At 38.0% G+C, this 19,780-nt stretch overlaps 1 pseudogene; it reads left to right on the top strand.

The window, feature by feature from the left end:
- The first annotated feature begins 14,169 nt into the window (after positions 1–14,169).
- On the top strand, positions 14,170–17,723 carry LOC118028938 (beta-glucosidase 12-like; annotated as a pseudogene).
- The last annotated feature ends 2,057 nt before the right edge of the window (positions 17,724–19,780 follow it).

Below are 19,780 nucleotides of genomic sequence, written 5' to 3'. Positions count from 1 at the left end.
CGGCCAACTATGGGGGCGAGGACCGAATTTGGCAGGGATGTAATTGAAAGAATCAAAACATAATTGAGGGCTGAGTTGAAATTTTGCGTATTCTGGCGCCATTTTTAAATGAAACGGCGCGTTTTCCCCAAAACGACGCCGTTTCATACACAAAAAAAAAAAAGGACCGAACGGTGCCGTTTTGAACGGCACTGTTCCCCTTTCTTCTTCCTCCCCGAACGTGCAGCAGCATGGACGAAACCTTTGTTTAATCAGTCGGTGCCCCTCTCTCCTCGCGTGCGCTGACAGACCAAGCCCATGCACCTCGGACGACGCGAAGCCAGGAGGGCCACGCCGTGATCGACCACGCTCACCGACCAGCCGACCGGCGCTGCCCCCCACGTTGCCCAGCTCAACCCACCTTGTTCTGCTCCCCACGCTGCCCATGCAGCCCCGCTCCTTTGCCCGCCTATAAAAGAAGAGGAAAGATGTGAAGCACGGGAGGGGGAGGAAGAAGAAACCGAAACCAAGAGAGAGAGAGAGACTGAAGGAGAGAGAAACAGTGGACCTAAAGAAATAAACACCTAAAACTCAAGAAAACGAAACTGAGAAAAAGGGAGAAGAGGACAGAAGCCGTGGGAGAGTTTAAAGAAAACGTTAACCGAACACGACCCGAGAGGACACACCCGAACTGTTGGGAACCGTCGTTCTGAGCCGCCGACCTCCGCTGCAACACTGTCAACCCGTACGTTCGACCAGCAGCCTCACCTCCGCCGTGCCAGGTATTTTTTCTTTTCCCCCCTACGTTTTCATTTTTTATATTTGTTATCCTCCTGCATGCAGAATCGTTCTGCATGCAGGAGGTAGGGGAAGGGAATTATTTTCCCTTCCCCGTGGGTTTTTTACACTGGGCCGGGTTTCCGGCCCAGTTTTGTTATTATTTATTTTGGGCCAGACCGAGTCTGGCCCAGTCTAAAGAGTTTTTTTTGTTGGGCCGAGATCGGCCCAACCTCCTTGCGGGCCGAGATCGGCCCAACCTCCTTGCGGGCCGAGATCGGCCCATCCTCCTTGCGGGCCGAGATCGGCCCGATTCTAGCTAGGTTGGGTTCGGCCCATTCATTTGGGCCGGCCCAACCCGATTTGTTATTATATATATATTATGAATTATAGTATATTGTAATATATATGTGTGTATATTGTGTATATATATTTTTACTAAAAAAGAAATATTTCAAAAAATCTTAAAAAATATTGTTGATTTCCCTGAATAGTTTTGTCAAAATGGGTTAATGTTGGTTGGTATTTTTATACTGTAAAGATACCAAACCAGTGCTAAAAATACCCGGTTTTCGTAAAAATATCAAAGATTTTCCGAATAAAAAATGTTTTGCTTTCAAAAAAATTTTCTAAAAAATACCTAGAAATGTTGTTGATTTTTCTGCATTTTTATTAAAGTGTAATAATATTGGGTTGTATTTTTATACCGTAAGGATACAAACTCAGTATTTAAATACATGATTTACGTCAAAAAAAAAAATTGATAATAATAATATTTTCAAAAAAAATTTTGTTTTGTTTTTAAAATACGGCCTAGTCTCTCCGATATATATATATATATATAATATATATATATATATATATATATATATATTACAACATCATATTTTTACACAACAAAGAAAATTTTCAAAAACAATATATGTATTATCATGCATTTTGGCTTTAATAACCAGTTTATTTCAAGCCATGAGAACTAGGCCAATATTTCAAAAATTCTAAAAAAATCTTTTTGCTGCTATTAGTAGTATTTGGGATTACGAATTTATACGTAAAACGTATTCCTAAATATTATTAATAAAGTTTTGGTATAGACATTTAGAACGGTTAGGATTTTACCCGATAAGATAAAGACCTTCTTACCGAGGAGGATTTTTCTTGAATCATAGATAGACCAACAACTAGAAAAACACGAAAATACCTTAGATTTTATCAGACAATAAAACAATGCAGCTTACCTTAGGTAGGGCGTATTTGGGGTGCTAATACCTTCCCTTTACGCAACCAGTCCCCGTACCCGATCTCTGAGACCAGTTAGGGTTCCTAGTGACCAAGATACTAGGTGGCGACTCCCATTCCATTTTCTACCAATAAAAGACAATATTTTCTTGTATCCCCATAGATATAGATAGATTTACATTGTAGATAAGAAAATGGAACAAACTATTTGATTTTCGCTGCGACGCCGCACCCGTGCGACACCAGTGATAATAATATCATCCACATAAAGAAGTAAGATCACAATTGCAGGACCAACATGTTTGACAAATAAAGATGAATCGGAGTAGGTGGTTTCAAACCCCACAGAAGACAGAAATTGAGTAAACCGATCATTCCAAGCCTGAGGAGCTTGTTTAAGTCCATAGAGAGATTTATGCAACTTACACACAAGATGAGGATGATTGGAATCTTCAAAACCAGGAGGTTGAGACATATAAACCTCTTCTTGAAGAATACCATGCAAAAAGGCATTTTTAACATCTAATTGTCGCAGAGACCAATGGAAATGTGCAGCAAGAGCAAGAACTAACCGGACGGCTGTTGGCTTCACAACAGGACTAAACGTCTCCCCATAGTCCAATCCAGGTTCTTGACTAAACCCTTTAGCAACCAACCTTGCTTTATGTCTAGCAATAGAGCCATTAGAGTGCCTCTTGACCTTAAAAATCCATTTACAGCCCACCAGATTCCTGTTTGCTGGCAGTGAAACGAGGCTTCAAGTGCGTTGATCATGTAGAGCATTGACTTCCTCTTTCATGGCTTGTAACCAAATAGGAATTTTAACAGCAGATTTGTAACTAACAAGTTCAACCAAGGACAAATTAGCACCTCCCAATTCCTGAATTCTAGCTGAGAAGGCCTTCTTTCTAATAATCCCACTCTTGCTTCTAGTCTGCATTGGATGTAAATTGAGGGGAGGAATAGACAAGACCACCTGCAAATCATCAGGAATAAAGGCAGGAGATTCTAAACCAGAAGTCACGTTGATATCAGGGGCCACAGGAAACAGAGAGGAGGCTTGGAGTGGAGCAGCAATGGACTGAGAATGAGCAGAGATGACAGAAGGGACAGGTGTATGGGCACGAGGAGGAAGAGATGGAGAAGTTGGGATGGTTGGGACAATTACATTTGCTGGAGTGACTATAGGCACATGATAAGGAGAAGGTTGATTGGGTGATGGGGAAGTTAGTGTGTTTGAATGTGTTGGCAATAAATCTGGATATGGAAACTGTTGTTCATCAAATATAACATGCCTAGTGTCGCACCCGACATCGCGGCGGCCCTAATAATTTTATAATTCTCGATTATGGAAAAAAAAAGAACCGATTCTGGCATCCGGTTCTTTTAGAAAAAATGTCTCGTTTGAGGAGTCGCCACCTAGTATTATGGTCACTAGGAACCCTAACTGGTCAACAAAGATTCTATGACTCGGGATTGGTTATGTAAAAGGAAAGATATTATCACCCCTTAAACGTTCTGCCTAAGGCAGACTGCATTGTTGGTTTTGTCTTAAATTGCTAAATATTTATTAATTTATGTTGTGATGATTTGTTTAAAATATTCCTAACTTTGGCGTCAGTGAATATTCGAGCTCGAATAATTCCAACTCTGGCATTGGTAAAAATTCGTAACTACGAAAAACATTAGATCAATATATTTTTTCCTACTCCAGCGCCAATAATAAAAAAAATAAATTTATTTTTAAGCATGCACATATTTTATTTTTCTAGCTAAATAAAATAAAAATACAACGAATAAAAATAATATAAATTTAAATCGGTATTTTTATTCCTGACTCTGGCGTCAGTGAATAAACCAGTAAATTTACATTATTTTTATTCATGCATACACGTTTTTTATTTTATTTTTTGTTTTTGTTTTTTTCTATTTTTTTTTTATTTTTTGAGCTGGGCCCAGCTCAGCCCACATGGGCTGGGCTGAGCCCAACTGGCCCAGCCCGACCACTGGCCCAAGCCAGTGGTCCGGCTGGGCAAATAACACGCGTGAGCTGGTTCACGTGTGTCTAAGTGTTCAGTGAATTAAAATTCACATGAACAGTATGGCTGAATTAAAACTGAAAAGCGAGAGGAGATGAAGAGAAACTTACCTGTTGGCTGCTGCTCCTGAAGATGAAGACGAAGTTAAGGGCGGTTGGTGCTATTCCCTTTCTTAAGCTCTTCCTCTATTATTCCTTCTCTCTGTTTCTGGAGACGATCAACATGGCTACAGGGGATTTTGACACTGGGTCGTCCTTTTTTCCTCTATTTTCCTAGCTCCCCTTTGTTTGTCTCTGCTGTCTTTCTTCTTCTTCTTTTTTATTCGTTTATTATCCTCCCCTGTGTTACTGCTTTGAGTCTGGAAAAACCTCTTCTCTCTGTTTTTGTTCGTGGTCTTCTTTTCTCCAGTCCAGTGCCCTTTCAGTCCCTGTGATGAAGAAAAGTGTACAGTGCTGGCTTCCCTCTCGAAATTGGGTCTCGTTTTTTTTTGCTCTGTTTGTGGCTACATTTTTGGTTTGATTTTTCTGCAGGGATGAAAGCAATGGCAGAACCGGTTCTCCTCTCTGTTTCAGTCTTCTGCGTTCTGGGTCTCTCCTCTGATTTTCCTCCCTCTTTTTTCGTCCTTCTTTTCTGGGTTTATTACTCTGTTCAATCCCCCTGGGTATTTTGTTTTCGCCTCTTTTCTGGGTTCTTTTTTTTCTTCCCCTTTCCCCCTGTGCGCATCCCTTCTCTGGTTTCTTATAGTCGGCGAATGGCATGCGTTTTCATTGGTAATGAAGACTCAAAACCATTTATTGCAGGAGCAGTGATGGCAGGGGAGTCCGTTTCTCTGGTTTGCTGAGCGGAAGAAGACGAACAGTTCCCCTGAAACGACGCCGTTTTCATGTTTAATGATTATTTGCGTTTTGGCCCTTGAAGTTTTAAACGTTTTGTAATTAAACCCCTGGTTTAAACTGCAATTGGCCCCCTGCATTTGCGCGCCATTTTTGATGTAATCCTTGGATTTTAATTTGTTGCAATCGTGCCCCAATTAAACTCCAAACTTTAATATTTCTTCAATTAAGTCCTTGATTTCATTAATTTAATTAAATCCAAAGTCCAATTAAGTCTAAAACTTATCAATTCTTCAATTAAGCCCCTGATTGGATTAATTAAATTAATTCCAAGCTTAATTAAGTCTCAAAACTTATCAATTCTCCAATTAAATCCTTGATTGGATGAATTAAATTAATTTCAAGCTTAATTAAGTCTAAAAATTTATCAATTCTCCAATTAAACCCTTAATTGGATTAATTAAATTAATTCCAAAGCTTAATTAAATTAATTCCAAAGTTTAATTAAACCCCAAAACTTCCAATCATATTGCACTTAACCCAAATTTTAATTCATTCTTCATTTATTTCATTTTACTTTTTTTTTCCATCATTATTATTATTATTATTATTATTTCATCATTTTTTTATCCTTCTTAGAAAATAAAATAATAATAATAATTAAAATAAAATGGGTCAAAAATTGGGTTATGACAGTTGCCCCGCTCTTGTATAATATTTACTATGCAAAGATATTGGAAAATTTCATTTTTCTTTAGCTTTGTGTAGTAAATTTATAAAGAAAAGTAGATATAGAAAGAACCTTTTTTTTTTTTTTTTTTTTAGTGTTGAAAACTTTGAAAACAGTAGATTGACACACGACCTTTACAAAGAGATGTTGAAATCAAGAAACAAGTCATTTGGAAGACGATCTACTTTTTTTTGTTTTTTGTTTTTTTGTTTTGTTTTTTTTTGTTTTGAAAACAGTAGATGGACACATGACCTTTACAGAGAGATGTAGAAATCAAGAAACAAGTCATTTGGAAGACGACCAACTTTTTTTGTTTTTTTTTTTGAAGTGGTCTCATTATGATGAGTGACCTACCCAAGTAAAAAAAGGAAAATGAGGGCTCGAATGCACACTCAAAAGAATGTGAGGGCTCAAAGGCGCACTCCAAAGAATGTGAGGGCTCAAAGGCGCTCGAAGAGGAAAGCGAGTGCTCAAAGGCACTCGAAGAGGAAAGCGAGGGCTCAGAGGCGCTCGAGAAGGAAGGCGAGTGCTCAAAGGCACTCAAAGGGGAAAACGAGTGCTCAAAGGCGCTCGAAGAGGAAAGCGAGGGCTCAGAGGCGCTCGTAAAGGAAGGCGAGTGCTCAAAGACGCTCGAGTGCAAACTGACTTCGCAGAAAGTGGAGTGGCTCAAAAGGCACTTTGAAAAGAAAGGGAGTGCTCAGAGGCCACTCGAAGAGGGAAAGTAAGGGCTCAGAGGAAGACGAAGTGTTAAAGGCACTCAAAGGGGAAAGCAAGTGCTCAGAGGCACTCTAGTGCTCAAAGGCACTTGAAGGGGAATGCGAGTGCTCAGAGGCACTAGTGCTCAAAGGCACTTGAAGGGTAAAGCGAGTGCTCAGAGGCACTAGTGCTCAAAGGCACTTGAAGGGGAAAGCGAGTGCTCAAAGGCACTAGTGCTCAGAGGCACTTGAAGGGTAAAGCGAGTGCTCAGAGGCACTTGAAGGGGAAAGCCAGTGCTCAGAGGCACTTGAAGGGAAAAGCAAGTGCTCAGAGGCACTAGTGCTCAGAGGCACTTGAAGGGTAAAGCGAGTGCTCAGAAGCACTAGTGCTCACAGGCACTTGAAGGGGAAAGCGAGTGCTTAGAGGCTCTAGTGCTCAAAGGCACTTGAAGGGTAAAGCGAGTGCTCAGAGGCACTTGAAGGGTAAGGCGAGTGCTCAGAGGCACTTGAAGGGGAAAGCGAGTGCTCAAAGGCACTCGAGAAGGAAGGTGAGTGCTCAAAGGCACTTGAAAAGGAAAGCGGGTGCTCAAAGACACTCAAAGAGGAAGCGAAGCACGAAGATTTTTCAAATGGCCTATTTCTTATGGGCGGCCTTCCCATGTTGAAAAATTCTCAAAGATGAAAAACATTCAACAACAATTTCGATCTTTGGCCATTTCAAGTTGGCCTTCCACTTGATGGATTCCATTGGAATTTTCTCATATGAAATTTAAAAAACTCATTGTCCAATGTCTCAAATTTTAGATGATATGCATGCATCTTTACCTGTTTTGAAATATAGGCCCCCATTTCTTCTTAGTCTTCTCGTTGCTTGACTGATGAGGACTTGCCACCTCTGATTTAGGTCATCTTTGTCGCTTGGCTTCTAGCCCACTTGAGTTGGCCCATGTAAGTCTATTTCCAGATTTGTTCACACAACTCAGCCTTTGTGGTGCCCATCACGACCCACTTATTTGCTGAAGATTTCTAACTCGTCCAATAATTTGAGAGGACTTATTCATTACCCCTCGTTTCACTGCTAGAAACATTCGGTGTCACTTGATGAAAGGATCAAATTGTCTTTCGTAAACCAAAATGCCCCCTTGTCTTGTTGTAGGAAATATTCCTCTCTTTTTCTAGAAAAGACAACACAATGTTGCCCCCTTGTACTGGTCATTGCCCCCAAGTGTACTTTGCCAGTGACTCAGACAAATAATGGTTTTAAAAGACCATTCTCTTATTTCTCTTTTTGTTCATTTTGGTGAAGGAATATGGGTCTTGAATGAATCTTGAAATCTTGATCTTGCATTTTGAAAACAAAAATTATTTTGATGTGAATCTAAAACAATTTGCTTTTGAAATCTTACAACTCCTTGGCTATTTTCTTTCTTGGAAAAAGAGGTTATTTGCTCTTGTTTGGCAATGAGATCTTCAGTGAAAATACGTCATGAGATGACCTTTTGTTTCAAAGTGAAGGGCTCGAGAAAAAGCTCGAGGTTTTGTATGAGAAAAATTTGTCTCTTTTTGAACCTTCATTTTTATCAGCATGAATAATAATGAGTAGTTTATTCTTGATGTCATGAATCTTATGAAAAAGTATTCTTTGCATTTTGAGAGCATTGTTTATTGTTCTAGGTTGCTTGAATGCTTGATTAGAAAGGACTTCTACAGGCACGTAACGTAGGCTATGGTTCTTGGCTATGAAAGAAAAGGATTCATAAGGCTCAAAGAGTGTTTCAGGGTTTCAAAGACTGAGGATCACTATCAACAGTTTGACTCTTGATGTCATTCACATTTTCTTTTGCTGCTTCTTCTCTTTTTCTTTGCTTTGCTAAGACATACCCACTTTATCTTGGATGTCACTTTTTCTAGTGATTTGGGCATGCCCCCTAGCATTTGAGTTTCTTGAGCTCTTATGCCTTTTTGGCTTTCTTGCAGCTTTTTCTTTTTTCTCATTGAAATTTTCTCTTGCCCCCCCAGTGTGGGGTGTGATTCTAGTCAGGATTTTTTCATGAAAGAAAAATTATTCAGGCTCAAAAAGGGATCGCAAGGGATATACTTATTTCAGAACGTGAAAGGAATAACAAAGATGGCCTTTCCTCATTTCAAGCGCAAGCAGTTAAGATCAATAAACTTTGACCTCATCCAGTATGATTGTTTGGTCTTTGCAAAGATGCATTTCATGAGTCATGAGTAAAGAGTTCACTACATACCATTATTCATACATTTAAAAACACACGATTCAAGAGTCATGGGGTAAGGGTGTTTATTCATTTCTTTTTTCTTTTTTTTTCTTTTTTCTTTTTTTTTTGGTTTGTAATTTAGTCACCTCAGTGATGGAGTTGCTTGATTCAATTGTCATTCTACAAGTAGAATGTTAAAAATATCATTTTTGAAAGAACATCAAATTATTTTTTGAAATCAAAATACCAGATTAATTTTTCAAAACTCCAATAGGGAAATGGATTTTAGTACAAGAGATGAATTGCGTCTATGAGATCACGCGAGGCTTCAAAGGTGTATTCGTGAGTTCTTATAAGAAAACTCTCTTAAGAAGATGAATAATGCTTGGTCGTAAACACGATTGAATGAGAAACCCATTATTTCATTGAAGCTTAGGAAAAGAAGTTCAACAACAAAGATTTTATGCCAACATGAATACTGGCATGATAACACATAAAGGGGCTAAACATTTAGTGATCATTGATTGGAATTTCTGGAATCTTTCAATCATTCATTCTCCTCGACAAAGGCATCTTTTCAACACTTAGTTGCGGTCACATGCAGACCATTCTCGACCTACTATCACCATAGCTTTATCTTTAAAATAGTTGATATCTGAGAGTCGGTGCGAAGAAATTAACTATAGGAACGGTAAGTGCCTTGGCAACCCCCTTCATTGTCCTTTCCTTTTTCGGTGAAACCATTCTTTTCAGTCGGATCAGCAATTTTACCTAACCCAATAGCTTGTTCAATCCTCTCAGCTATAATAACCAGGTCAGTAAAATATTGTGCAGAGTTTCTAACCAGGTACTCAAAGTATGGAGTTTTAAAGGTATTGGAAAATAAACTAATCATCTCTTTTTCCAACATGGGAGGATTAACTTGTGCAGCTACCTCACTCCATCTTCGGGCGTATTCCCTTATGGACTCTTTGTTGTCCTTCTCCATAGCTTGCAAGCTTAACCGATCAGGGCCCACGTCTATATTGAACTTATATTGCCTCATGAAGGCATCAACTAAGTCCTTCCATTTTTTAACCTTGGTATTGTCCAACCGCATATACCAAGTGAGGGCAGGTCACTCATGCTGTCTTGGAAGAAATGAATCAGCAATTTCTCATCATTAACAACCTCAGCCATTTTGTTGCAGTATGCTTTGAGATGAGTTATAGGGCATTGAGTTCCCGTATATTTAATGAATTCTGGCATCCTAAACTTCTTAGGAATGATTATGTTAGGTACCAAACACATATTAACAGCTTTTACCAAATCACACAAATGGTTTCCCTCAACTACCCTTATCCTCTCTTCTAGGGCGGTCCATTTTTTCAAATCCTCTTCTTTCACCATCTTGCCCTTTTGAGATTCTTTCTCGGTGAAATCAATGGTAAATGACATTTTCATGGGGTATGCTGGATGGAAATGCATAGCTTGTTGAAATTCAGATGACACCCTATTTGCCTCCAGATTCTGTGGATCAAAATGAGTTACATTCATATCTTCAGGCTGAGCTATAAGTGTTGCTTTTCCGAACTTATCCCTCAAGGCCTGCTCAAGTAGACTAGTAAGCCTTGCGACTTCTTCCTTAAGATTGTCCACCTCCTTTTGATGTTGGGCTTCCAACTGGGCTCTTTCTTCGTTTTCCATTTGTCTTTTTCTCGAACGAGTGTTATAAATGAGTTTCAATGGGGACCTATATTTCAACCTACTAAATGTAAATCATGCAATTATGCAAAAATGCTAAAGCAATAAAAAAATGCGAACTTGCCCTTCACGGGGTGACAACCTAATAGAAAGATCCTAATTATTGAGTGTATCAAAGGGTTGGTCATTATCTAGTTTTAAAGGGTCTCTCGCATGCTCAGTGATCGTCCATGAAAGGTCGATATGAGGCTTACAAGTAGTGTGAAGATAGAGGCCCTGAGTAAAATCAGTTTGGCATATCAACCACTTCCAAGTAAACAATCAAGCGAGAGTTGGATGGTTTCACGAGTCTTACCCAGGCTAAAGCCATTGGGGTACCGTTACTTTCCCACTTATCCTAGGTTGTAAAATGTGTGCTCTCAAAGTGATGCATGACAACAAAAATAAGGATGCATGCTAAAGCAGTAAATACAGGAAAATTAAACAAATAAACACAGCAAAAAAAAATAAAAAAAGTAATAATAAGACAAAAGACAAAGCTTAATCCTAAGTCCCCAGTGGAGTCGCCATTTTGTGGCACCCGACATCGCGGCGGCCCTAAATATTTTTATAATTCTCGATTATGGAAAAAAAAGAACAGATTCTGGCATCCGGTTCTTTTAGAAAAAATGTCTCGTTTGAGGAGTCGCCACCTAGTATTATGGTCACTAGGAACCCTAACTGGTCAACAAAGATTCTATGACTCGGGATTGGTTACGTAAAAGAAAAGATATTATCACCCTTTAAACATTCTGCCTAAGGCAGACTGCATTGTTGGTTTTGTCTTAAATTGCTAAATATTTATTAATTTATGCTGTGATGATTTGTTTAAAATATTCCTGACTCTGGCGTCAGTGAATATTCGAGCTCGAATAATTCCAACTCTGGTGTTGGTAAAAATTCGTAACTACGAAAAACATTAGATCAATATATTTTTTTCCTACTCTAGCGCCAATAACAAAAAAAAAAAAATTTATTTTTAAGCATTCACATATTTTATTTTTCTAGCTAAATAAAATAAAAATACAACGAATAAAAATAATATAAATTTAAATCGGTATTTTTATTCCTGACTCTGGTGTCAGTGAATAAACCAGTAAATTTACATTATTTTTATTCATGCATACACGTTTTTTATTTTATTTTTAATTTTTTTTCTATTTTGTTTTATTTTTTGAGCTGGGCTCAGCCCAGCCCGGCCACTGGCCCAAGCCAGTGGTCCGACTGGGCAAATAACACGTGTGAGCTGGTTCATGCGTGTCTAAGTGTTCAGTGAATTAAAATTCACATGAACAGTATGGCTGAATTAAAACTGAAAAGCGAGAGGAGATGAAGAGAAACTTACCTGTTGGCTGCTGCTCCTGAAGATGAAGACGAAGTTAAGGGCGGTTGGTGCTATTCCCTTTCTTAAGCTCTTCCTCTATTATTCCTTCTCTCTGCTTCTGGAGACGATCAACATGGCTGCAGGGGATTTTGACTCTGCTGTCTTTCTTCTTCTTCTTTTTTATTCGTTTATTATCCTCCCCTGTGTTACTGCTTTGAGTCTGGAAAAACCTCTTCTCTCTGTTTTTGTTCGTGGTCTTCTTTTCTCCAGTCCAGTGCCCTTTCAGTCCCTGTGATGAAGAAAAGTGTACAGTGCTGGCTTCCCTCTCGAAATTGGGTCTCGTTTTTTTTTGCTTTGTTTGTGGCTAAGTTTTTGGTTTGATTTTTCTGCAGGGATGAAAGCAATGGCAGAACCGGTTCTCCTCTCTGTTTCAGTCTTCTGCGTTCTGGGTCTCTCCTCTGATTTTCCTTCCTCTTTTTTCTTCCTTCTTTTCTGGGTTTATTACTCTGTTCAATCCCCCTGGGTATTTTGTTTTCGCCTCTTTTTTGGGTTCTTTTTTTTCTTCCCCTTTCCCCCTGTGCGCATCCCTTCTCTGGTTTCTTATAGTCGGCGAATGGCAAGCGTTTTCATTGGTAATGAAGACTCAAAACCATTTATTGCAGGAGCAGTGATGGCAGGGGAGTCCGTTTCTCTGGTTTGCTGAGCGGAAGAAGACGAACAGTTCCCCTGAAACGACGCCGTTTTCATGTTTAATGATTATTTGCGTTTTGGCCCTTGAAGTTTTAAAAGTTTTGTAATTAAACCCCTGGTTTAAACTGTAATTGGCCCCTGCATTTGCGCACCATTTTCGATGTAATCCTTGGATTTTAATTTGTTGCAATCGTGCCCCAATTAAACTCCAAACTTTAATATTTCTTCAATTAAGTCCCTGATCTCATTAATTTAATTAAATCCAAAGTCCAATTAAGTCTAAAACTTATCAATTCTTCAATTAGCCCCTGATTGGATTAATTAAATTAATTCCAAGCTTAATTAAGTCTCAAAACTTATCAATTCTCCAATTAAATCCTTGATTGGATGAATTAAATTAATTTCAAGCTTAATTAAGTCTAAAAATTTATCAATTCTCCAATTAAACCCTTAATTGGATTAATTAAATTAATTCCAAAGCTTAATTAAATTAATTCCAAAGTTTAATTAAAACCCCAAAACCTCCAATCATATTGCACTTAACCCAAATTTTTAATTCATTCTTCATTTATTTCATTTTACTTGTTTTTTTCCATCATTATTATTATTATTATTATTATTATTATTTCATCATTTTTTTTATCCTTTTTGTCTCTTTACTTATATTGTAAGGTTTTATTCCTTCGGTCACTATCTTCTTAATGGTGCTCTTTTAATTTAATTATGCTCGATTGCTATAAAGAAATAAATTAAAGATACACTTACATATTCCATACGGCTCTTATCTATAATCCTCGAGTATATGGACAATAATGAAGTACAATGACAATAATTACGTGAACTTGAGGCACTATGCTGTGGTGTGATTTGTATTCTGTGTTTAACCGTGCCTAGATAATGGGGGATAGATAGTATGATAAAAATGGTAATCTAATACCGCTAATTGTTAAGGAATTCGTTGGAGGCTTGAAGAGGATGCTTGAATAATTCCGATAGAAGCGAAACGCAGTTTGTTTCTCCTAATCAAGTTGAAGTTTCCGCGAGGATAAACTTTCTTGGAAAATAAATTCCAGACAGTTGTAAAATTGAATTCCAGGCTGATGACTAGTTGATGGCTTCAAAGCAAATGAATTCCAGGTTGATGACTAGTTGATCGTTTCAAAGCATTGCTTGCACGATTTGGAGATGGGTTGTCAGTTTGGGATTGAAGAAATGTCATCTTAGAGATTGATCGTAATTGGTTACTCTCCTGGGCTTTTGGTTAAAGATCATGTATTGTGCTTGACTTGGCTAATTCAGCGTAAGGAATTTAAAAAATTGTTTCATGCAAAATCTCTAGCTCAGAATATACTTCATGTCTGAATGCGAAAGGTCCACATGCCATTTAAAAAACTCTTCTTGGGCTGGAAACCCGTCAACTTTCGCTTGGCTTCATTGCCATCAGACAAGAAAATTAAAGTCGTTGAAAATTCTTATGTTGACGATCCGGTTGCTGAATTTTCCCTGCATGCTTCCAGCACAATTGCTTAGGCTTCACGGTGCAATTAGAGCACGGAATCTTAAGTTTGGTGCTTGTTTCAACACAATGAATTCCTCAAATGACAAATATATATCCTTATATCCAATTAGAAGTTCCAAATTGAATTTTCATTGATCGGTCAATCGAAACAAACAGTAATAATAATTGACCACAATTATCCTTCTTGGTTGTTGAGAATAACCTTTCAAAATGATGCCTATAAATAGGCTCTGGCATGTCGATGTTCTTACAAAATCCATACTTCATACGTTCATTTATTTATTTTTTCACTGCTATCTCACTATACATTCTTTATTCTGATCGCCCCAACACTCTTTAGCTCTGCTCAAGCTTTTATTGCTCTTCTGCAAGGCTGTTCAACAAAGACTTAGTGTATATCATGGGAAGTATTGCCAAGTTGAGTCGTAATTTCTTTCCCAGATGGTTTCCTTTTTGGATCTTCTTCATCAGCTTACCAGGTACAAACATTGCTTCAAGTACTCTGGTCGAAGAGAGAAACGCCTCAATTGATTGCTCTCTGATAACGTTTAAATTATATGCAGTTTGAAGGTGAAACAAACAGGAGAGGTAAAGGGCCGAATATATGGGACACCTTCATCGAGGAGCATCCAGGTATCTCTTTATTCAATGCAGGGGTTCGTTACAATGCTTTCCTAACTAAAACAACGAATATAAATCTCTCAAGGAGTCACCTGCCAGCATGTTGATGGCCTGCCTAAAACCATAGTGTATTTTGTCTATTAAATCCGAAAGGAGAGAGGAAAGGGAAAGAAAGAAGGTGACTTTTGGGGTTAGGGGGCGAAAGTGCGTGCAAATTAAAGATGTAAATATGATTTTTATCAAATAATATATATTCAAAGGAATTTAAGAACAGATTCTGAAAAATTGCAGAGAGGATAAGCGACCATAGCAATGCGAAGGTGGCAGTTGATTTCTATAATCGCTACAAGGTACGATGTTCATCTTATTTTTTCTTTTGGTTGCCTCTTGTCGATCTGATCACCATTACACTTGCTGATATATTTTACACACAAAATGTTACAGGAAGATGTGCAAAGAATGAGGGGAATGGGAATGGATGCTTTCCAGATTCTCTATTTCTTGGTCTAGGGTATTACCACGTAAGTGTGTTCTTTTTGTTTTTACCCACTTCTCGTTCCTTTTTTAATTCACCAGGATGGGACGCGACTTGACATTCGAAGTCCCACATTTTTCCTTACTTTGACTTTTCAATCATCGAATTGAATTCATCAGATGGCAGACTAAGTGCTGGAATAAACGAAGAAGGGATCCAGTTTTACAGCAATCTCATCGATGAGCTCATAAAAAATGGTTATAACCCTTTCCTTTTCCTCGATCACTGTGTTTCATAATAATGTTACCGACTAAATAAGCATCTTGAAGTGGCCATGGTAAATGCAGGGGCAATCTTACTTTGCTTGAATTTCGAAGATTTGAAAAGCATTTTCCAAACTTTCATACAAAAACGTTTCACACTTTAGTTTTTCTCATATTATTTTTGCTCTGAAATGTACAGGTATACAGCCTTATGTAACTCTCTTTCATTGGGACACTCCACAAGCAATTGAGGACAAATATGGTGGTTTCTTGAGCCCTGAATATTTTGTAAGTAATCGTTTTTATATTCATATTATATAAACATCCCACTTTAATTTGAATCCTCCATGCTTGAATCTAATCATTTCAAAAACTCGTATAGAAACGATTTCCGAGACTTTGTGGAGCTTTGCTTTCAAAGATTTGGAGACCGAGTGAAGCACTGGATCACTTTAAATGAGCCTTTTATGTTTAGCGTCAATGGTTATGACACGGGCACCATGGCACCCGGCAGAATTTCAACTTTGGAGAATTATCCAGGCCAGCCCAAAATCTCTGGTGCCACCGAGGTTTACATTGTAACCCATCATCTATTGCTTGCTCATGCAACGGCTGTGAAAGTATACAAGGAAAAGTATCAGGTTTGCAAAAGCTAAAGCTATAATTAATTTGTGGTTCGTTTCATAACATGTTTCACCAAAGTTTTCAGTGTGACTGTGCTAATTTTATCATTGACAAAATCTCGTCAGACGCGTCAAGGAGGAAAAATTGGGATAACCCTCGTTTCTCATTGGTTTGAACCTTACTCAACTAGTGAAAGTGATCGGATGGCAACTGAAACGAAGCCTTGATTTTATGCTTGGATGGTAAGCATTTTGCCAGCTGATTTGGATATATAATAATTTTGAAACATTAATTTGGATTCTTAAATTCTATGGAGAAGAAACCAGGATCACCGGTTAATCTAGTGTATCCTTGTATGTCTTTGGCAGGTACATGGATCCTCTAACTAAAGGTGAGTATCCACAGAATATGCACGACTACGTCGGAGGAAGATTGCCTAGATTCAGTGAGGAGGAATCCAAGATGCTGAGAGGATCTTATGACTTTTCGGGATCAATTACTACACTACATATTATGCTCAGAACGTTGAGGATGTTAACTATAAAAATATTGGGTTCATGGAAGATGCTCGTGTTAACTGGCCAGGTGAATTTATTTACTTGTTAATTAAATGATAAAAAAAAAACTCTCAGAATAAGAAGAATACAAGGTCTAAAATTCTACGCTTTCTCACTTGTGTTGATGTTATTTTACAGGGGAGAGAAATGGAATACCAAATAGGCCCACAGGTGAATGTGATTCTTCATTCTTGTTTCAACAAATTAGTAATTGATGTGTAGAATCTTTCTCTTTTCCCCTTGGTATTGAGATATATAAATCAAATTCGCAGGCGGGTTCAAGTTGGCTTTATATTTTATCCCGAAGGTATTCGTCATCTTTTGAATTACGTAAAGGACGCGTATGAAAATCCAACAATATATATCACTGAAAATGGTAAGAACAGAGCTAACAGCCCTCATGTGTTTATGGTTATAGCTGTCAAGAAGCTCTGATTTACTGATTTGTCGGTTTTTTTTTATTAGGAGTTGATGACGTGAGTTCCTCGTCACTAGAGGAAGCCCTGAATGATCCCATAAGAGAGCAATATTATAAAGACATTTTCCACAATGTTCTGAAATCTATCAAGTGAGTTTGTGCTTTCCAAATTCATGTTCTCGCTTCCTTTTTCAAACTGTACTAGTTTTTATTTTAAAAGGAATTTCTTTCTCAGTCTGTTCTGCTCTAAAAGCTTGACTTTTGCAGTGACCATGGTGTCGATGTCAAGGGGTTTTTTGCTTGGTCATTCTTGGATGATTTTTGAATGGGGATCCGGCTATGGTTCAAGGTTTGGTCTCTTCTACATTGACTACGAAAACAACTTGAAACGATATGCCAAAAATTCTGTGAAGTGGTTTGAGCAATTTCTGAAGAAGGACGAAAGTACTAAACTCAACGATAACATGTGAGGACTCTTTTCATCTCCTCTTATTATTATCAAAAAAATCTCTCAACATTTCTCATAGCACAAATGATTGCAATAACAGAGAATCAAAATCTCGAGTGGAGGAGGGATCAGCTCGTAGCCGTAAGAAGTCGAGAATTGAATAAACAATGGCACGAAATATATAATAAGGTATTCTTGTATATCATCTTCCATAAATACTAATTTTATTGTGTTCATTTTTTCATGCTTAACAAACTAATAATTTTATTAACAATGCAGGAGCCCTTTTCGTATGATCAAGACCTTCCAAACGCTGGAGTCATACTTTGTTGCAGCAAGTTAGGTTTCCACGTCTGATAAATTCTATTCCATGTTTGCGTCCTTCCAGTTTACGGACATCAGTGGATCTTTGTCTTCGAATTCTCACATCTTCGTCGAGGATGCTGTTCTTGCTGTCATAATAACATTTATTTGTATTTTTTATTTTTTTATTGTTTACGTGTATTGACTGGTTATTAATCGAATTCGATATTAAATAATAACTTGCTCCGCGCAATTTCTTTTTCCAGTAATATTTTGAAGGATACTTCTATTCATGCATTAACCTTTTCACTAGAATTCGAGGAATGCATTGTCAGACTGAAAATTTATCAAGACCAAGTGAAAAATAAATAGATAATACCTATGGAACTTAATTAATTCCTGAGGATGCAAAATGTAGGGTCTCTTTGAAATAATCCTTAAATTCAAGGGGATCAGGGGGTGTAAGCAATTTTGGCGCTTATAGTGCTAAAAGTGGCCGAATTTGCCGGTTAAGAACCTCATTTCTCCATCTCATTGGATTCCCCGCGGCGGCTTTTTTGTCAAGGTATTACACGTGTTCGTTGTTTCTTGATGGATTATCGCTCACAGCATTTTATTTTATTTTATTTTCGTTTTCTCTCTTCACTGAAATTCCGACAACATATATCGATGGTATTACCGAAAAAATTATTTCGTTGGTATATATACCAATGGTTTTACCGACTGATTTACATTCTTCGGTAAATATCACCGCAAATTACCGACAGAAAAAGACCATCGGTAATTCCGTTGGTTTAGTCAAATTTATGGTGGTGTTTGTGCATACGGTCAAAACCTAAAAGTTTTTCATGCGTGTTTTCTGAAGAGAGATAAAAACCATTTTTATCATGATTTAAAAAAATACAAAAAGAATATCATAACCGGTTTATGATTATCTATTAGGGTTTGATTAAAATATAAAATATCCCATATAATTATTTTGTCATTCGGAATGCTATGACTTAGCTATATCCACGAAATAAATAAGTTTGGCCTTTGGAATGGTCAGGATTTAACCCGATAAGGTAGAGACTCCCTCATGAAAGGAGATCTACATTGAACTTTAGACAAGACCAATAGACAGAAATGTGAATTAGAATAACAATCAAATAACAACGCAACTTACCCTAGATATGGTGCCCTGGGGTGACGCGTTTTTCCCGTGCACAACCAATCCCTTACTCGGACTCTCGCATACCATTAGGTTTTCTAGCGACCATAATACTACGCGGCGACTCTTGAACCTTATAATCATAATTTTATGATTAAATCCAAAACCCTTTGTCAACACAGTTAGGAGACAGATCTGCCAATCGACGCCGTGCACGCCACGACAATGGGCTTCCTGTGTTTGCTGTTTCTCTTTCTCCAACCTGGCGTGGCATTGTTTTGACTTTCTCCACAAGAGAAAGCATAGCCATTCCACTTAAGTCAAGCATTGGGTTCAAGGTAGGTGATGAACAATAACATTTGGTCTTGGATTGATTCTTGGCTAGGTACTCCAGCTCCTCTTCATAATTTTATTTCCTAGACTATTTAATCTTTCTCTTCAGCAATCAGTTGGCCTTGCCAATATGTATAGCCCGATTGATAATTCGATCAGCTTGGCTTTAGAGGAGGAATCTGAGGTCTCGTGAGCTTTGTATGCGGGAAAATTTAACTGCAGAGGTGGAGCGTTGTTTAGTTTTTTCTGGAGGTGAAGATAGTAGGGTATGAAAATTTTGATACTTCCAACACTTATCCAGTGTTGCAAATTTCTAGATAGCATATCTGCTTCAGGGCTCCTTTTTTTTTTTCTTTTCTTTTCTCTCGCTTTAGAAAGGTTTCGCACCTCTTAAAATTGATGTTCATTTGTCTCCAACTCAATTGTAGTCTCATCAGTAGGGGTTTTTTTAGCTGAGAGGATTGTTAATTATGAGGATGCTCTTTTTCCTTGTTATTGCGAGGAGATTGGGACCAGTAATCATCTATTCCATCACTGTACTATTATGTGGATTTTTTAGGGTAGATTCATGCATTGGTTCGGGTGTTTAAGTTGTCTATCTAGGGACCCTTGAACAAAATCTTCAAGAATGGCACAGCTCGGTAAGAGGTAATTTTCAGTGTGGGGATATTATTCTTCTATGCAAAGGCTTTTATTGATCTATCTAGTTAGTTCGCAATCGACTTATCTTCGAGTCCAAGGTCTACAATTGGGATGTGATTTTTTATCTTTCCTTTCAATGTTTGGCCTTTTGGTTGAAATTCTCAATTAGAAACTTTA

Source organism: Populus alba, chromosome 4 (assembly GCF_005239225.2).
Source record: "Populus alba chromosome 4, ASM523922v2, whole genome shotgun sequence".
In the NCBI taxonomy this organism is placed as follows: Eukaryota; Viridiplantae; Streptophyta; class Magnoliopsida; order Malpighiales; family Salicaceae; genus Populus; species Populus alba.
The sequence above is the reverse complement of the archived record's forward strand: the minus strand, read 5'-3'. Positions and strand labels throughout refer to the sequence as shown.